The 15,706-nt window shown below is 36.5% G+C and overlaps 1 protein-coding gene across 13 annotated transcripts in view; it reads left to right on the top strand.

Annotated features, from left to right (window-relative positions):
* The window catches only part of Lmntd1 (lamin tail domain containing 1), a 319,597-nt gene that overhangs the window by 238,170 nt on the left and 65,721 nt on the right, over positions 1-15,706 (top strand). The window lies entirely within an intron of this gene.

Below are 15,706 nucleotides of genomic sequence, written 5' to 3'. Positions count from 1 at the left end.
AATCATAAAACAAACACGGTCACATATGTGTCTATTGTACATCCCCTGAATATTTATAAAGCTGAGGCTTTTGGAGATGTGGAGTTCAACAGATTCCCAGAGAAGGGCTAGACACTATTCTAGCTTGGGTTATTTGATTAAAGCCAGAATTTACATGTAGGAAGGACAAAAATCTTACAACCAATGTTTCAACAAAGGAGGAATTGGCATTTCTATAATCAGTCTTGAGGAGAATTCTTTCGCATTACTTATGCTCAGGATCACTTGAGCATCATTTTGCCAAAACTAGTCCATCCCTGGGGTATGAGCAGAGAAGGGAAAGGCAGAGGTGCCAGGGAGGGTCTCCAGGTTCTGGGCTGAGAAGTGGCTTTGGAAAAATGGCAGAAGGAGTGCTTGCAGTCTTCCATCATTCTCTCCTGGATCTCTGCCTGACTCCCCAGCCAAGCTTCCCTGTAGAACCATCTGGAGTTGTGAATACTGTATTCTCCTGAACAACTTCACAGAGCAAGTTCAGACAAGAAAAGGGGACCTCAGTTTTCTTGCAACCATTTTTATGAACTGATTACAAAAGGCAAACTCAGGTCTTTGTGTCTGTTATATATTTTATATGTACTGGGAAGGAATAAAAAGGGCTCCGGTGTATTTTAGCTTTATTTGTTGTATCTTTTGTCATCTGGAACTTTTACATTTTAAGTCAGATCAGTAATGTTCTCCTGTAGGTTTTGCTTTTTGTGTCTTACTGTCACATGCCACATATGACACTTCAGTTAACAATGACCTGCATATATGAGGGTGGTCCCATAAAATTATAATGGAGCTGAAAATTCCTGTTGACTAATGAGTTGGTAGCCATGATCTCGTCATAGCACAGGCACTACTTATGAGTTTGTGGCAATGCTGATGCAAAATTTGTATATGCACTGCGGGTCACATGAAAGAACAGCACATGTAATTATGTATGCTACATAATACTTGATAATGGAAATAAACAACTATGTTACTGTTTCGTGTGTTTTCATAACTGTATTTCTATAATTATTTTAGAGAGTAATTCTTTTACTGATACATATGTAAATAAAAATGGTACTGTCAAAAAACATGCTGTATCACCCTGGCAGCAGCCTCATGTGTCTTTTCACTGCAACAGAGGGTCATGTCCATGACTAGCCTATACTATCTCAGTTTACATAACTATACTTTAGATGTTCACACAGGACAAAATTGCCAGATGATGGATTTCTCAGAGCATAATCTCTTCTCTTAAGTGATATGTGACTGTATTTAGATTATATGAAATTGTAAAGCTAATTAACTACATATGTATCTTTGAAGAGCACATATTTTCAACCCAGCAGTTCTACTCCTATGAATATATTCCAGAGAAATTCCTGTACAGTTGTACAGGCAAATACCTACAAAGATGGTTTTTGCAGTATTGCTTTCAATGGCAAAGAAATTGAAAAAAACTAAATATCACTGACTGGGGAAATGAGAAAAATACATTGAAGTGACAATTTGAGTGTTCTATACGAGTATGCAAAGACTGTTAATCAATGGCTAAGCCTGTTTGCTATTTAGTGGAAAATAATTTCACATTGATAAAGTCATTTGATAAATTTCACTCATTCAATGAATCACTTCTAGGTTTTAAGTACTGTGCTAGGTGCTATGTATACATCAAGGTAGAATTCTGGCCTTCTTGGAGCTTATAGTCTAGCCATTTTTGAACTTTATTAGCCAAAGTAGGATTTGAAGTTAATTTAGGAATATCATTAGGTCAATTTAGCAGTTGGTTTGGTCTTGGACACAATTATTAAATTATATTGATAAGTATTCAAATTCATGTCACATGATTTAACCAGTTACAGAGCAAATTCTTGGTTTTCTGTTCAACCATGGCCCCTCCTGAAGATCTCATCACAGGAAAAGATCTTTGTAGAGATTTAACATGTTGCTTCAATCCAAAAAACAATGTACCTTTTAAGAGAGAAAATTCTTAACTCAGAGCAACAATATTGCAGGTATCACAAATGATATTGTAAGTTAGACTTTTTCAATTCTTCTCTTTCACCTAAGCCAGTGGAGCTCACTCACAGCCACACAATAGAATCACCTGTGAATGATTCTACACACAGATGCCTGTGCTCCAATCAAGACCAGTTAAATCACACTCTCCAAGGTTTTAGCTGTGGACTTGCTAGTGACTAACAGGCATATTGGTTGAAATCAATCAAAATGTCCAACTTGGGTGAAATCCTGTATTTATCTGGCACATAACCACAAAATGACAAACAGAAAGTTATGAAGGCAGTTTTTAAATTGTGAAGATAAATGACTGGAAAGGTAAAGATTGAGGAAGAAATGGAAAGAACAGCTGCTGGGGTCAGACTAGGGAAGTTTATCCACACAACACACTAGCTGTTTGAGCTCATACCTTAGTATCTTACTGAAAAGTATGGACAATAATACCTGCCTTTCATGGGGATATTTAAAATATTAAGTGTGTAGAACACACCTGTCCAAGCTCTGTGAAACCCTCTTTGACTCAGGCGGAATCAAGCACTCTCTTCTCTGGCCTCACACCCCTTGCCTGAGACTAATGTCATTCACCTATTTATCACTTGGCCTTTCAGTTGATACACTTTCTTATCTACCTCCCTCTCATAGTTTTCTGCTAAGTATATGAAGAATTTTGGAATGAGGAAGATCATTACATCATCTTAAAGAATACACATCCATTCTTATAAATGAAAGGTTTTCATTTTTATTATCCCTTCCCATTCTCACTCTCTGAGGAAGTAAAAGCCACTAGATGAGAACTTCTGCAAGCTCCCCAGCCTCTATCCACATGTGTGCCTGTGCCAGTGCCCCCGAGTCCCTCTATGACTTCACATGCTGTGACTGTCCATGCTGCTAGTAATGGCCAACTGCTCTACCTGTCCAAGAGACTACAATCCCTTCTTGGCTGCTCAGTAGACACCTGCTTTCTGGCTTTCACTGATATTAGCAAAGTGACCATTTTTTAACACCTCAGAACCAAGAGGAGATGTACTCAGGACTGCACAGGCACATGGGGGTTCTTGTAGAACTCACTTATTTTCTATGTACTATTTGCTAAAAATAAATAAATAAATAAATGCTTTACTAAGCCAAGCCTCAGCTTTAATTATTAAAGTTAACATTTTATAGCTTTTAGAGAAAAGCAAAACTAAACCAGAGTTTGTAAGTCCTAAGTTATTGGGCAAGTTACTTAACCTTTCTGGGCCTCAGCTTACTCCTTTGTAAAATAAGTCATTATAAAGATTCAATGAGGCAGAGTTTCGCTCAAGTCTGGCTAACTAAATGTTGGCTATTATTATTGAATTATCCAAGTCTTTTTTTAAAGATTTTGTAGAGAGCCCTTTACCAGTCATCCTAAGATAGTATCAGTCATATTTCTTTCTTTATCTTGCATTGCTGATAGACATTATTGCTATTTCATATGGTATGAGGGGTGTGTGTGTGTGTGTGTGTGTGTGTGTGTGTGTGACCTGTCTCCCCCTTCTAGAATTAAACATCATGATGACAGGGAGTTTATCAGGTCACTGCTGGATCCGGAATGGTTCCTGGTATAAGGTTGGCATTTAATATATAATTGTTGAACGAATGAATGATTACATTCCACATGCCCACAACTTAAGGCTGTATGATTTTAAAATAATCTTAAAATAAGATGAAATAAGAGAAAATTTACATTTAAAATCCATCCCAGTAGGCTCATTTTGAACAACTCACATTGTTATGAAATATTTTCTTATGACAACTAAATTACTAGCCTTAAGAAACAGTTATGACAAATCCAAATTTCTTTCCTTTCACTCTCTAATTTATGAATTGAAGAACTTGTGGTCACTCACTTTTAACTTTTGAGTTAAAGAGCATTAACAGATCTCTCCTCAGCCTGCCCATTTCTGGACTAAGAAATCTCAGAACTTTTACTTCTAATAGTTAAAAATATATGATTCTATATGGTTCTCTTCTGACCTTGACCAAAATCTTCATATCCCTCTCTGGCTTGGAGTTCAGAATTGGAAGTAGCGATTCTAGTTACTACAAAGAACAATTGCTGAGTTACCTCAAAGCTCTGCTCTGGTTCTATTTATATACTCAGGTATTGTGCTTCTGTGTTTTAGGAGTCACATCACTGACTCGTAGTAAGCACATTATCCACAGTGACCTCAGGGACTTTTTCTGCCTACCTGCACCTTTCTCTGTCTCTCTCTTACCTGGTGAGTCAGGAGTTATTTTGCTGCCTAAGTGTCTCCTTTTTTAACTGAGCTTCACTCTATTTTTTTACTGTTTTTATGAGCTGAATGGTGCTCTTGCCCAAAACTTATATGTTGAAGTTCCAATCCCCAGTACTTCAGAATATGACTATGTTGGGGGATGGGATCTTTACAGAGGTGATTAGTTTAAAATGGAACCATTAGTGTGGATCCTCATCCAGTATGACCAATGTCCTTTTTAAAAGGAGAGTAGAACATAGACACAAATAGAAGGAAATGGTATAAAGACAGAGAAAAGATGGCCATCTACAAGGCAAAGAGAGAGGCCTCAGAAGAAACTAATCCTGCATCACTTTGGTCTTGGAATTCTGGCTTCCAGAACTGTCAAGAGCCAATTTCAGTTGTTTAGTTGTTAACCACCAAGTGTGTGACACTTTGCTATGGAAGCCCTAGAAAATGAACACAGCCACTTTTCCTATTTATCAAGCTTACTTGTCATGCTGATCTGATCTCCTAAGGTACTAGACTCTCTAATTGCTATTCTATTGCAGTTATGCTCTAGTACCCTATTTTCTTCTGGGATTCTAGAAGGAACATACCTTAAAAGAGAATAGCCACAGTGTCTGTTGGACATGAGAGTGTCATAGAAGGTAGATGAAAGTTCAATCCTTGTCTCAGTTCACGGTTGACTGCTCTGTAGGATGTCTGAAAAAGCACAGCTTCTGCAGATGTGCTGGGTTAGAGGTCAACAATAAAGCTATTACCCAGAGACCCAAAACCTGATGATTTTTAAGTGGCCTTATCGAGGTCTGTCTACTCACTACTAAGAATGGAGCTATAGAAATCATCACTATGAGGGCGGTTGCAAGGAGGAATAAGAGAAGTCAGAATGGAGCTAGAAATGGCAGTTGAGGAGGCAAGAAGACAGATAAGAAAATGCTTAGTAATAAAAAGACAGAAAGGAAAAAGACAATGCTCACCCTCATCCTTTGACCTCCCAAACCCACTGACTTGCTCTGAGAGCACTTTTTTTAGACACTTTTTTTTTAACTCACTGGCAGCACTTGATGTTGATAATCATTCCCTTCTTCCTTTTGAAAATGTCCTCTTCCTTTATCCACAAATTGCTCTCTGCATTTCCTCCTTCCCTCTGGTTGCTCTCCAATTCTCAGTGTCCATCCCCTCTAGCCACTCTCCACTGGTAGTAATATTTGTTTTTAACAAGCTAATTTCATCCCTGTGTTCATTCGTTTATTTGTTGATTCCCTTGTCAAATATATGTGAGATTTTATGTGCCAGGCACTAACTATACAGAACGACAATGTGAATTATCAAATGAGACCCATTTTCATTTTACCAAAAGCCTTCAACACCCAACTCCAAAGGAATAAGTAGCAATCATAATAGTTTACATTTTTGTTGCCATTTCCATAATACTTTTGTATATTTTATGTCATGTGATGCTTATAGAAACTTCCTAAAGTAGATTGGACAGATATCATTTTAGCCTCAAAATAGGCAGGCCCACTCACAATGGTTCTGACTTTCAGGTCTGGCTAAAAAATGTCAAACTCAAGACCTGTCACAAGTCTTTTGCTCCTAAGATAATCATGATTTCACTTCTAATCCAGTCATGATGTCAGAGCTAGTTGTCCAAATGCCCTGAAGATTAGAGGGAGAATGGGATTTTTATGTTGTATTAGTTTCCTGTAGCTGCTGTAACAAATGACTACAAATATGATGGCTTCAAATAATACATTTATTCTCTTACAGTTCTGGAGATGGGAAGTTCCAAATGGGTCTCACTAGGTTGCAATCAAGGTATCTTCAGGGCCTTTCTCCCTTCAGAACTTCAGGGAGAGAATCCTTTTCCCTTTGGAGGCTGCCCTCACTTCTTGGCTCATGGTCCCTCATTACGCTGACCTCTGCCCTACTGCTTCCATCTTCCCATTGCTGCCTCCTCTTCTGCCAAAACTCCCTCTGCCTCCTTCTTAGAACATTTGTGGCTACATCATTAGGCCAACTGGATAATCCAAAATAATCTCCCCACTTTAAGATACTTAATCACATCTGCAGAGTTACTTTGACCATATAAAGTGACATTGCAAGTTCCAGAAATTAGGACCTCAGTGTCTTTGAGCCATTATTAAGCCTACCATAGTAGCATCCTTTATATTATAGGAGGTGTGAGGGACTATACTTTTTAAAATACAAAAATAATTCATCCCATCCCTTTTTCATTTTCCTGTACCCATATAGGTTTATCAGTGCTTTGTTCATTGAATAATAATAAATAATAATAACAACAATAATTATTATTATTATGGAGCTCCTATGTGAGTCAGACACCATGTAAGGTACTGAGCATAAAACAAGCAGATAATTAGATAGTAAAGGAACGTATAAGATTGCATTCCTTTTGCCTGAGAGGTTTAGCAAAGATTTCCCAGACATGAAACTGCTTGAGTAAAGTACTAACTAACAGTAGGAATTTGTCAGGAAGATAACACGTAGAAAGAATATAGAAAAAGGCACAATTGTTTTCCAAAGCCCACCAGCATGAAATCCACTGTGTATTCCAGGAACTATGTATGGTTGTTCAGTACTGCTAACAAAGTATTATGGTGTGTGTGTGTGTGTATGTGTGTGTGTTTGTGTGTGTGTGTGTGTGTGTGTCCATGTCCTCAGAAACCTCAGATAGGGCTGGCTAGTTGTAGAAAATGCTGTACTTTTTTCAGGCTGTTTACTCATTTGTTTTAACAAAAAGCATTTAAGTTACTCTGAAAAGTCCTAATTTTGCTATCTTTCCATCAAATGCTACCCTATTTTTTAGTGAACAGTGGAAAGAAAAGCTCTAAATCACTCAATAGACACAAAAACCTTTGAAAAGGTACAATTATGTCAATGACTAAGAGGTTAAAATAAGCTTAAGCAGCACTCTTTCTCCCTGGATTGAAATTTTGCTGTTTAAAGGAGAAAATGCTTTCACTGATAGAGGTTTCTTCCTAAATTCTACCACACATAATAAAGAGAAAGCAACCAAAGGGGAAAGCTTAGTAATCAGAAGTGTTGAGCAAAGGAAGTCCAAATGTGGAAGGAACCATTTTTATCATATTGGTATAAAACAAGTGCCATTCTAATCTAACTTTTAAATGCAAAACTCTTGCTCCTCAAGGAACTGAGATCAGGTTCATTTTTCAAGACCACCTGCCTGGAAAAACAGAGTCAAAGGAATATCTAAGCAGAACATTTGGTTACGTGTGTGAATGTGTGTATCAGAGAGTAGGGAGAAGTCCTTTATTTTTCAGTTCTATTTTGGAGAGTTTTCAATATATTTTTATCCATTAAGGTAGTATGCTGTAAATGTTCTGAAATTAAATACTTGAATGCTAGAGCTAAACCATTATATTTTAGTAAAATTGTGATTACACTTGACCATCTGAACTCAGGTACATAGTCAAGGACTCCCAGTATGGACGTATTTCCTTCATTCTTGTTCCTTCCTCTTCTTGTATTTCTTATAGCCTTTGCTCAAATCTCTCCATCATAAAATAAAAATGATAATAACTAATTAAAAATAACCTCCCATCAAAACATCATACCACTCCTTTGTTCCTGTTCATCTTCTCCTTACCTTAATTGGCAGTGTTTTTTTTAACCTATTTATTTTTATGGCCTTCCTTTCCTCACTTGTATTAGAATTCCTAAAGATCATTTCTGTTCCTAGTATTCCACTAAAATTGCATTTTAAATATGTCTTCTTAATCACCAAATGTGATGGCCTCAGTCAGTGTTTAGTCCGTGTGACTTCCTTGCATTTGATGATAAAATGTCTTCCTCTCTCGACATCCTGCCCTGAGCTGCATTCTCCTCAGCTTCTTCTGACTTCCATGAGCCCCTAAAGCAGGGGTTTCTCAAGGATATCTTCTCTCCTTAAGGAAATATTTTGAGATTCTCTCATCCCCACATTTGTGACTTAGAGAAAAATAACTTCCCAGTCTTCCCTCAGTTTATCTCTTCTGTCACCTCAACTTCTTATGGCCAAAGCAACCCCGCCTGTTCTCCTGAAACCACTTATGCCTGGAGACTTCCTTATATTTAATTGATGAGACCACCATTTTCACAGTCCAAACTAATAGCACTGGGGGGTCTCTATGGCTGCCTCCCCACAGTTAAACCAGAGGCCAACCCCATGATGTCTACCTCTCCATCCTTCTGCATCATCCTTTCATTCCACTTGCAACATCCCCACTTTAATTCATCTGCTTGTTCCCTTTTTCTTGGACAATTAGCATAGTTTTATAGTAATCTTTCATTCTCCTCTTTTTTCTCAATCCATCCTTACAGTCAGCAATGAGACTTTGAACTTTAAGGTCATCAGAGTTGTGCTCCCATGGTTGTGTTTCATTTATGGGGGTCAAGGAGGGCTATGAGAAACACAGAGTTCAATCAGAGTCTGGTGGTTAGAAGAAGGAGCCATGCAGTCATGGCACGTAATGCATGGTTAAGAAAATGGAGCTTTTTAAGCCATTAAAAACCATGACTTAAAAAGTCCAGAAAGATGGCCGGCTTCAATATTTGATTAAATGTCTTTCAGAATAGGACTTCTTTTGTTCCATGTGAACCCAAGAGGTAGAATTTGAACAAAGAAGTAGAAGTTATAAATGATTTTGAATAATATAAGGAAAAATAGAACTCAACAAAGTTGGGACAGGCAGCAGATTCTGACACTAGATGGCTTGGTGGGAATATTATAGTCAACTCAAAAATACAATTTTTTCAGTCACACGGTTCTTTTGTTTGTTGGTGGAGCTTTTTCTTGCCTGGCATGCAAGAACAGTCCACTCTTTCAGGTTTTCCTTGCTGTTTTCATATGTGTTTCTTTTATTCCCCAATCTTCATTTTCCTTGATTTGTAGTTTTCCCTGTCAAAATTTTATTCCATTTTTCAATGGCAAATCATGTATTGCCTTGTTGAGGAAATTTTCTCTTTTCCACCTCAGACACCACAGCAAACAAATGAGCCCTGCTACTTAAAAAAAGTCTATTAATCTGGTTCTAGAAATTATTTAGTAATTAATGTTCAAAAGACCTCCCTCTTTCCCATATTGACTATGAGTACATAGAATCAGATACACCAATGTTCAACTGCTTTTGTAAAGAAGTTTTACAAGTTTGGTAGATTTATTTTTCAAGCACTTCTGCAACATTCCTATTGAGATATTCAGCACATGTTCCTGATAGAATTTTGAACATTATAATACTTGTACATCTGGTTATATTTTTATGAAATTCTGTGACACTAAATCATTGCTCCACAAAATTAAAAGCTGTATTATTAAGAACATCAAAAAAGTAAAACGTGAACTCTGGCAAGACATAAGGGGGAACATCTTACTGTGACCAATAAGAAGTTTTCACCACTCATATGCCTCTCCAATTTCTTCCTGCTCTTTGTATTAATACAGAATATTTCCATCAGTGCAGATTTCTATTTGGCTAATTGCTGCCAAGAGTCCATATGTTTTTCAGTGTAAATTTATAGAAAGTTGTGTTGTCCAAAATTTAGGGGAAGAGCTGTTCAAAAGGATAGATTAAAAAAGAAAAAGGAAAAAAGAGTAACTTAAATTGAAATAAAAGCTTGAATTATTTGTTGTTGCTTTTTTTCCAACCAATTCTTTTTTCATTTTCCTTTTCTCATCTGCATTTGGTTCTGCAATGATGAAAGTAGCAGGGACTGAAAGCCAAATTATAGGTTGAAATGCATGAGTCTTACCTCCAGAAAAATTGACACGTATAGAAGTCCAACAGTCAGTTTGCTCAGGTCAGAATTACATCTTTTACTTTTGGTACTTCTTAGGAGATAATCTTCTCGATTTTTTGACCATCAGCAATTAAAATCCCTTTAGAAAAGCCCAAGAAAAAGCTCTTTCATGCAGGACTGAGGTTGAGGTTGCCAAGAAAAGTCCCTTAACTCCCTGGCTATGTCAGCACTTGGGGAGTAAAGGAAGATCAATGATTTCCCTCTGGGCACAGCTGAGGCATCCGGCCCTTACCCTCCTCTCCTAACACAAGAGCAAGTCAGTATGATGTGGACCAAGAAGGGTCAGCAGAAAAATTGAGGGTGTTTCTTTCAGTGAGAGTCATATATTGAAGAAAAGTTTAGAGTTAACAAATTAAAAGCAAAGGCATACTGCCTAGTGACAGGTCTGAGAGATTTATTAAAAGGCTCAAATATATTAAATTTCGCAGGTCCCAGTATAATACTAAATTGCTGATGTCATTAATTGATTAAGATAAATTTCTAGATGTAAAAGGAGAACCGTTAGAAATAATCAAATTTTCTGACATTAACGCCTAAAACATGCTTTTCTAAACATTATAGAGTAGGCATTAAGATGTCAATGAACCATTTAGAAAAGAATTAACTTGATTTTCAGCAAGAGGGGAACATGAAGACTGATGATTAAGTATTGATTTTCTTTTCTAGTAAGCTCGGATTTTGTGTTCCAAGGCATCGGCATTGTTTAACAGGAGAATCAAATCTTCTCTGGGATTTTGATCTTTACAAATGTACCAACTTTCTGCAGTAATGTGGATACTTCAAGCTCAGCCTTGGTATTTGACACCTTTCAACCTCAGAGTAATAGGTTGTGGGGTATTTGCATAATGAATAATTAAGATGTGTCATCTACCCTTTCTTAAGCTTAGTAGACTGGAAAGCATGTATTATACTTATTCTATGCAGACTATCCCTACCATAAAGATTTTCAGCCTCATAATCTCTTCATGGAAGCTTCTTGGTACTTGGGAGCATCAAAATAATAATCAAATTCTTTATTTTCAATGTAACAAAATTATTAAATGAAATATTTAATATATTGTGAATGTATATATAATTTTAAAGCAAGCAAAATGAACAACCTTACCATCCAGCTCAAGAAGTAGAACAAATAGACTATTAACAATATCTTGAAGTCACCTGTGTATAATCTCAAATGGCAACCTCAGCCACTATGCTGAATTTTGTATTTATCAGATTCTTGCTTTTCTTTGCATTTTCACCACCTACATATGCATCCCTGACATATGCATATAAATATGTGTTTATGGGTGTATTTTCTTTTTAATTTTATGTAAAAGATATCCCACTTTCCCCCTAATGACTTGTTTCTTCTTAGCATGTTTAGGAGATTCATTCATATTCATGTGTATAGCTTACATCATTTGTTTCTGACTATTGTAAACATGAAAGTTTTATTCTTCCTCCTGCTGAAAAACATTTGGGTTGATTCCAGAACTTTGGTATAATAAAATGATGTTGCTATGTGCATCGATGTACATGTATCTTGAACAGTAATTGCTGGGTTATAGGGTATGTATATCTTTATCTCTGCTAGATAACCCCTGGTTGTTTTTTCTAATTTAGTTCCCACAAGTGTAAAAATGTTTCTATTCCTCCACAACCTCACTGATACTTTATATTGTCATAATTTTTAAGAACATATGATGAGTTTTAAATAGTATCCAATGGTGGTTTCCATTTGTATTTCCCTCATTACCAATAGTGTTGAGCACATATTTTATATTTAATGGCCATTCAATTCTGATTTTTCCCCATTTTCCTATTGGAGTATTTAATTTTTTTACTTATTAATATATAGGAGTTACTCCCTTCTAACTGTGAAGTCATGGCATATAAACAAAAATGAATAAAATGCAACACAATTTAGTGAATAATTTTAAGGAAATATCTGTGTAAGTATAATTAAAGTCAAGAAATACAATTTCAAATACCTCAGAAACCCCACATCTCTCTCTGATTCAACCCCATCTTTTGCTAAGAGGGAACCATTACCTTGATTTTTTTGGTAATCTTCTCCTTGTTTTTTTTTTTTTTTGATAGTCTTATCATCCATGTAAACATCTCTAAGCAGCATTGTTTAGTGGGTCTCATGAACTTTATATGATGAACATACTTTCGGGTTTTACTTCTTTTGGTGAGACATGATCTCATATTCCATCTTGAAATGTCCAGGATTTGGGATCCATTTTACTTTAATATTACAGCTTTGCCTATAACCCAAATTTATATTGGGTTATCCGAGTTAAAAGTTAAATAAGACTAAAACAAAATAATACTCATCTAAACCCACTTATTTCTCCCATTTTGCTCAATTTGCAAATCTATGTTAATTTCAAATGAGTCAGGAGATTTGATTAAATTGCTAGTTAGTTGCTATGGTAGCAGATTTATTTTTGTTTTATTACTACCTTATTCCTGAACATTTTATGTTTGGTATAATCAGTAATTAACTTTTATACACCCACACTTCACATCTACTACCTCTGAAGCATAGCTTTTTGTGTTCTTTTCTCCTCAAGACCAAGAGCCTAAATATGTACCTTGGAAGAACCTTTAGTCTTCTGGATTTGTGAAAACATAACATGAAATAGTCAGTTAAGTTATAAACAGTCAATCTTTATATCCAAGACCATAGTGCTTGGTAAATGCTAATAATCAGAATTCAAGGATATTGCAAATTATATACATATAAGCTGGGGTTTTTTTTTTTTTTAGAATATTTACTGGTATTTACTTTGTTTTCTGATTCTCTGACCCTCTTTCCTAAAACACCCTCTGAGATCCATTTTCATTAGTTCAGTTCAACAATTATTAAGGTCAATATTCTCTCCCCAACCATGAAAAAGGAAGGAAGAAAAAAAGTGACTTATTTTTATTCATGGTGAATTCACAGTCCAGGAAAGAAGACATGCAGACAACTAATAGAGAATATAAGGGCAAAAATTAAAACAAGAACAAGGCAGGTCTGGGGTTGTGGCTCAATAGCAAAGCGCTTGCCTAGCATGTGTGATTCTCAGCACTGCATACAAATAAATAAAATAAAGGTCCATCAATGACTAAAAAAATATTGAAAAAAAAGAGCAAGGCAAAAGTCACCTAAAAAACAAATGCCAACTGTCTTCTTTGATATAAAGNAAAAAAAAAGTAGAGACTAAACATATTGGGAGTTCAATGTGTTAAGGAACGCTATCACAGGAGAAGGAGTTATCCAAGATCATTTTAAAAGGATGAATAGACATTTCCAGTCGTGGGAAACAGGATGGACAAAAGCCCAGAGGTTACAACAAGTGAACTACATGTGGTTCAGTATTGCTGAAGCTTTAAGTACAAAGGGAAGCATGAAGAGAGACAGGACCACAGAGAAAGTCTGATGCCAGACCATGAATGGTGCTGTATTACTTGTCAAGGAGTTTGAACTTTATAAGCAACAAGGAGCCATTGACTAACAGGATATGACCATATCTGGGATTTAGAAATACAACCTTCAAGTAGTTGTAGAAGTTAGGTTTATTAACTTTGTGCCAACTTTATATTAAATATCAGGATTAATTTTATTTATAGTAACAAAAAATAACACATTTTAAAAGCTAGTCCAGGTTAGTTCCACAGTTTAGCTATTGTGAATTGTGCTGTACTAAACATTGATGTGGCTGTGTCCCTGTAGTATGCTGTTTTTAAATACTTTGGGTATAAACCAAGGAGTGGGATAACTGGGTCAATTGGTGGTTTCATTCCCAGTTTTCCAAGGAACCTCCATACTGCTTTCCATGTTGGCTGAACCAGTTTGCTGTCCCACCAGCAATGAATGAGAGTGCCTTTTTTCTCACCTCCTCACCAACACTTATTGTTGTTTGTATTCTTAATAGCTGCTAGAGTGAGATGAATTCTACTTTGAGATGAATTCTTAAAGTAGTTTTGATTTTCATTTCTCTAATTGCTAGAGATATTGAACATTTTTTTCCTATATTTGTTGATTGATTGCATATCATCTTCGGAAAAGTATCTGTTCAGTTCTTTGGCCTATTTATTGATTGGGTTATATGTTTTTTTGGTGTTAAGTTTTTTTTTTTAAATTTTTTTGTTAGTTGCTCAAAACATTACAATGATCTTGACATATCATACATTTGATTCAAATGGGGTACGTAATCTTATTTTTCCACGTGTTCAGATTGCAGGATCACATTGGTAATACAGCCACATTTATACATAGGGCCATGCTAGTGTCTATTGTATTCTGCTACCCTTCCTATCCCCCCTCCCCTCCCCTCCCCTCCCATCATCTCTTTCTACCAAATCTACTGTGACACGTTTCTCTCTCTCTCTTTTTTCTTCCCCCTCACACCATCTTATATGTAATTTTGCATAACAATGAGGGTCTCCTACCATCTTTGTGCAATTCCCCTTCTCTCTCCCATTCCCATGCACCTCTCATCCCTATTTAATGGTAATCTTCTTCTCATGCTCTTCCTCCCTGCTCTGTTTTGAGTCGCCCCCCTTATATCAAAGAAGACATTCTGCATTTGTTTTTTAGGGATTGGCTAACTTCACTTAGCATAATCTGCTCTAATGCATCCATTTCCCTGCAAATGCCAAGATTTTGTTGTTTTGAGTGCTGAGTAATATTCCATTGTGTATAAATGCCACATTTTTTTATCCATTCATCTATTGAAGAGCATCTGGGTTGGTTCCACAGTCTAGCTATTATGAATTGTGCTGCTATGAACATTGATGTAGCTGTGTCCCTGTTGTATGCTCTTTTTAGGTCTTTTGGGTATAGTCTGAGAAGGGGAATAGCTGGGTCAAATGGTGGTTCCATTCCCAGCTTTCCAAGGAATCTCCATACTGCTTTCCAAATTGGCTGAACCAATTTGCCGTCCCACCAGCAATGTACAAGTGTACCCTTTTCCCCACATCCTCGCCAGAACTTGTTATTGTTTGACTTCATAATGGCTGCCATTCTTACTGGAGTTAGATGGTATCTTAGAATGGTTTTAATTTGCATTTCTTTGATTGCTAGAGATGGTGAGCATTTTTTCATGTACTTGTTGATTGATTGTATGTTCTCCTCTGAGAAGTGTCTGTTCAGATCCTTGGCCCATCTGTTGATTGGGATATTTGTTTTCTTGTTGTTTAATTTTTTGAATTCTTAGTATACTCTGGATATTAGGGCTCTATCTGAAGTGTGAGGGGTAAAAATTTGTTCCCAGGATGTAGGTTCCATATTTACCTCACATATTATTTCTTTTGCTGAGAAAAAACTTTTTAGTTTGAATACGTCCCATTTGTTGATTCTTGATTTTGACTCTTGTGCTATAGGTGTCCTATTAAGGAATTTGGAGCCCGACCCCACGAGATGGAGATTAGGGCCAACTTTTTCTTCTATTAGACACAGAGTTTCTGATTTGATTCCTAGCTCCTTGATCCATTTTCGGTTAACTTTTGTGCAAGGTGAGAGAAAGGGATTCAATTTCATTTTGTTGCATATGGATTTCCAGTTTTCCCAGCACCATTTGTTGAAGATGCTATCCTTTCTCCATTGCATGCTTTTGGCACCTTTGTCTAATATAAGGTAGTTG

The sequence above is a fragment of the Marmota marmota genome, unplaced genomic scaffold (assembly GCF_001458135.2).
Source record: "Marmota marmota marmota unplaced genomic scaffold, marMar, whole genome shotgun sequence".
NCBI classification, from domain to species: domain Eukaryota; kingdom Metazoa; phylum Chordata; class Mammalia; order Rodentia; family Sciuridae; genus Marmota; species Marmota marmota.
Note: the sequence above shows the minus strand (reverse complement) of the source record. Positions and strands in the feature narration are given on the sequence as shown.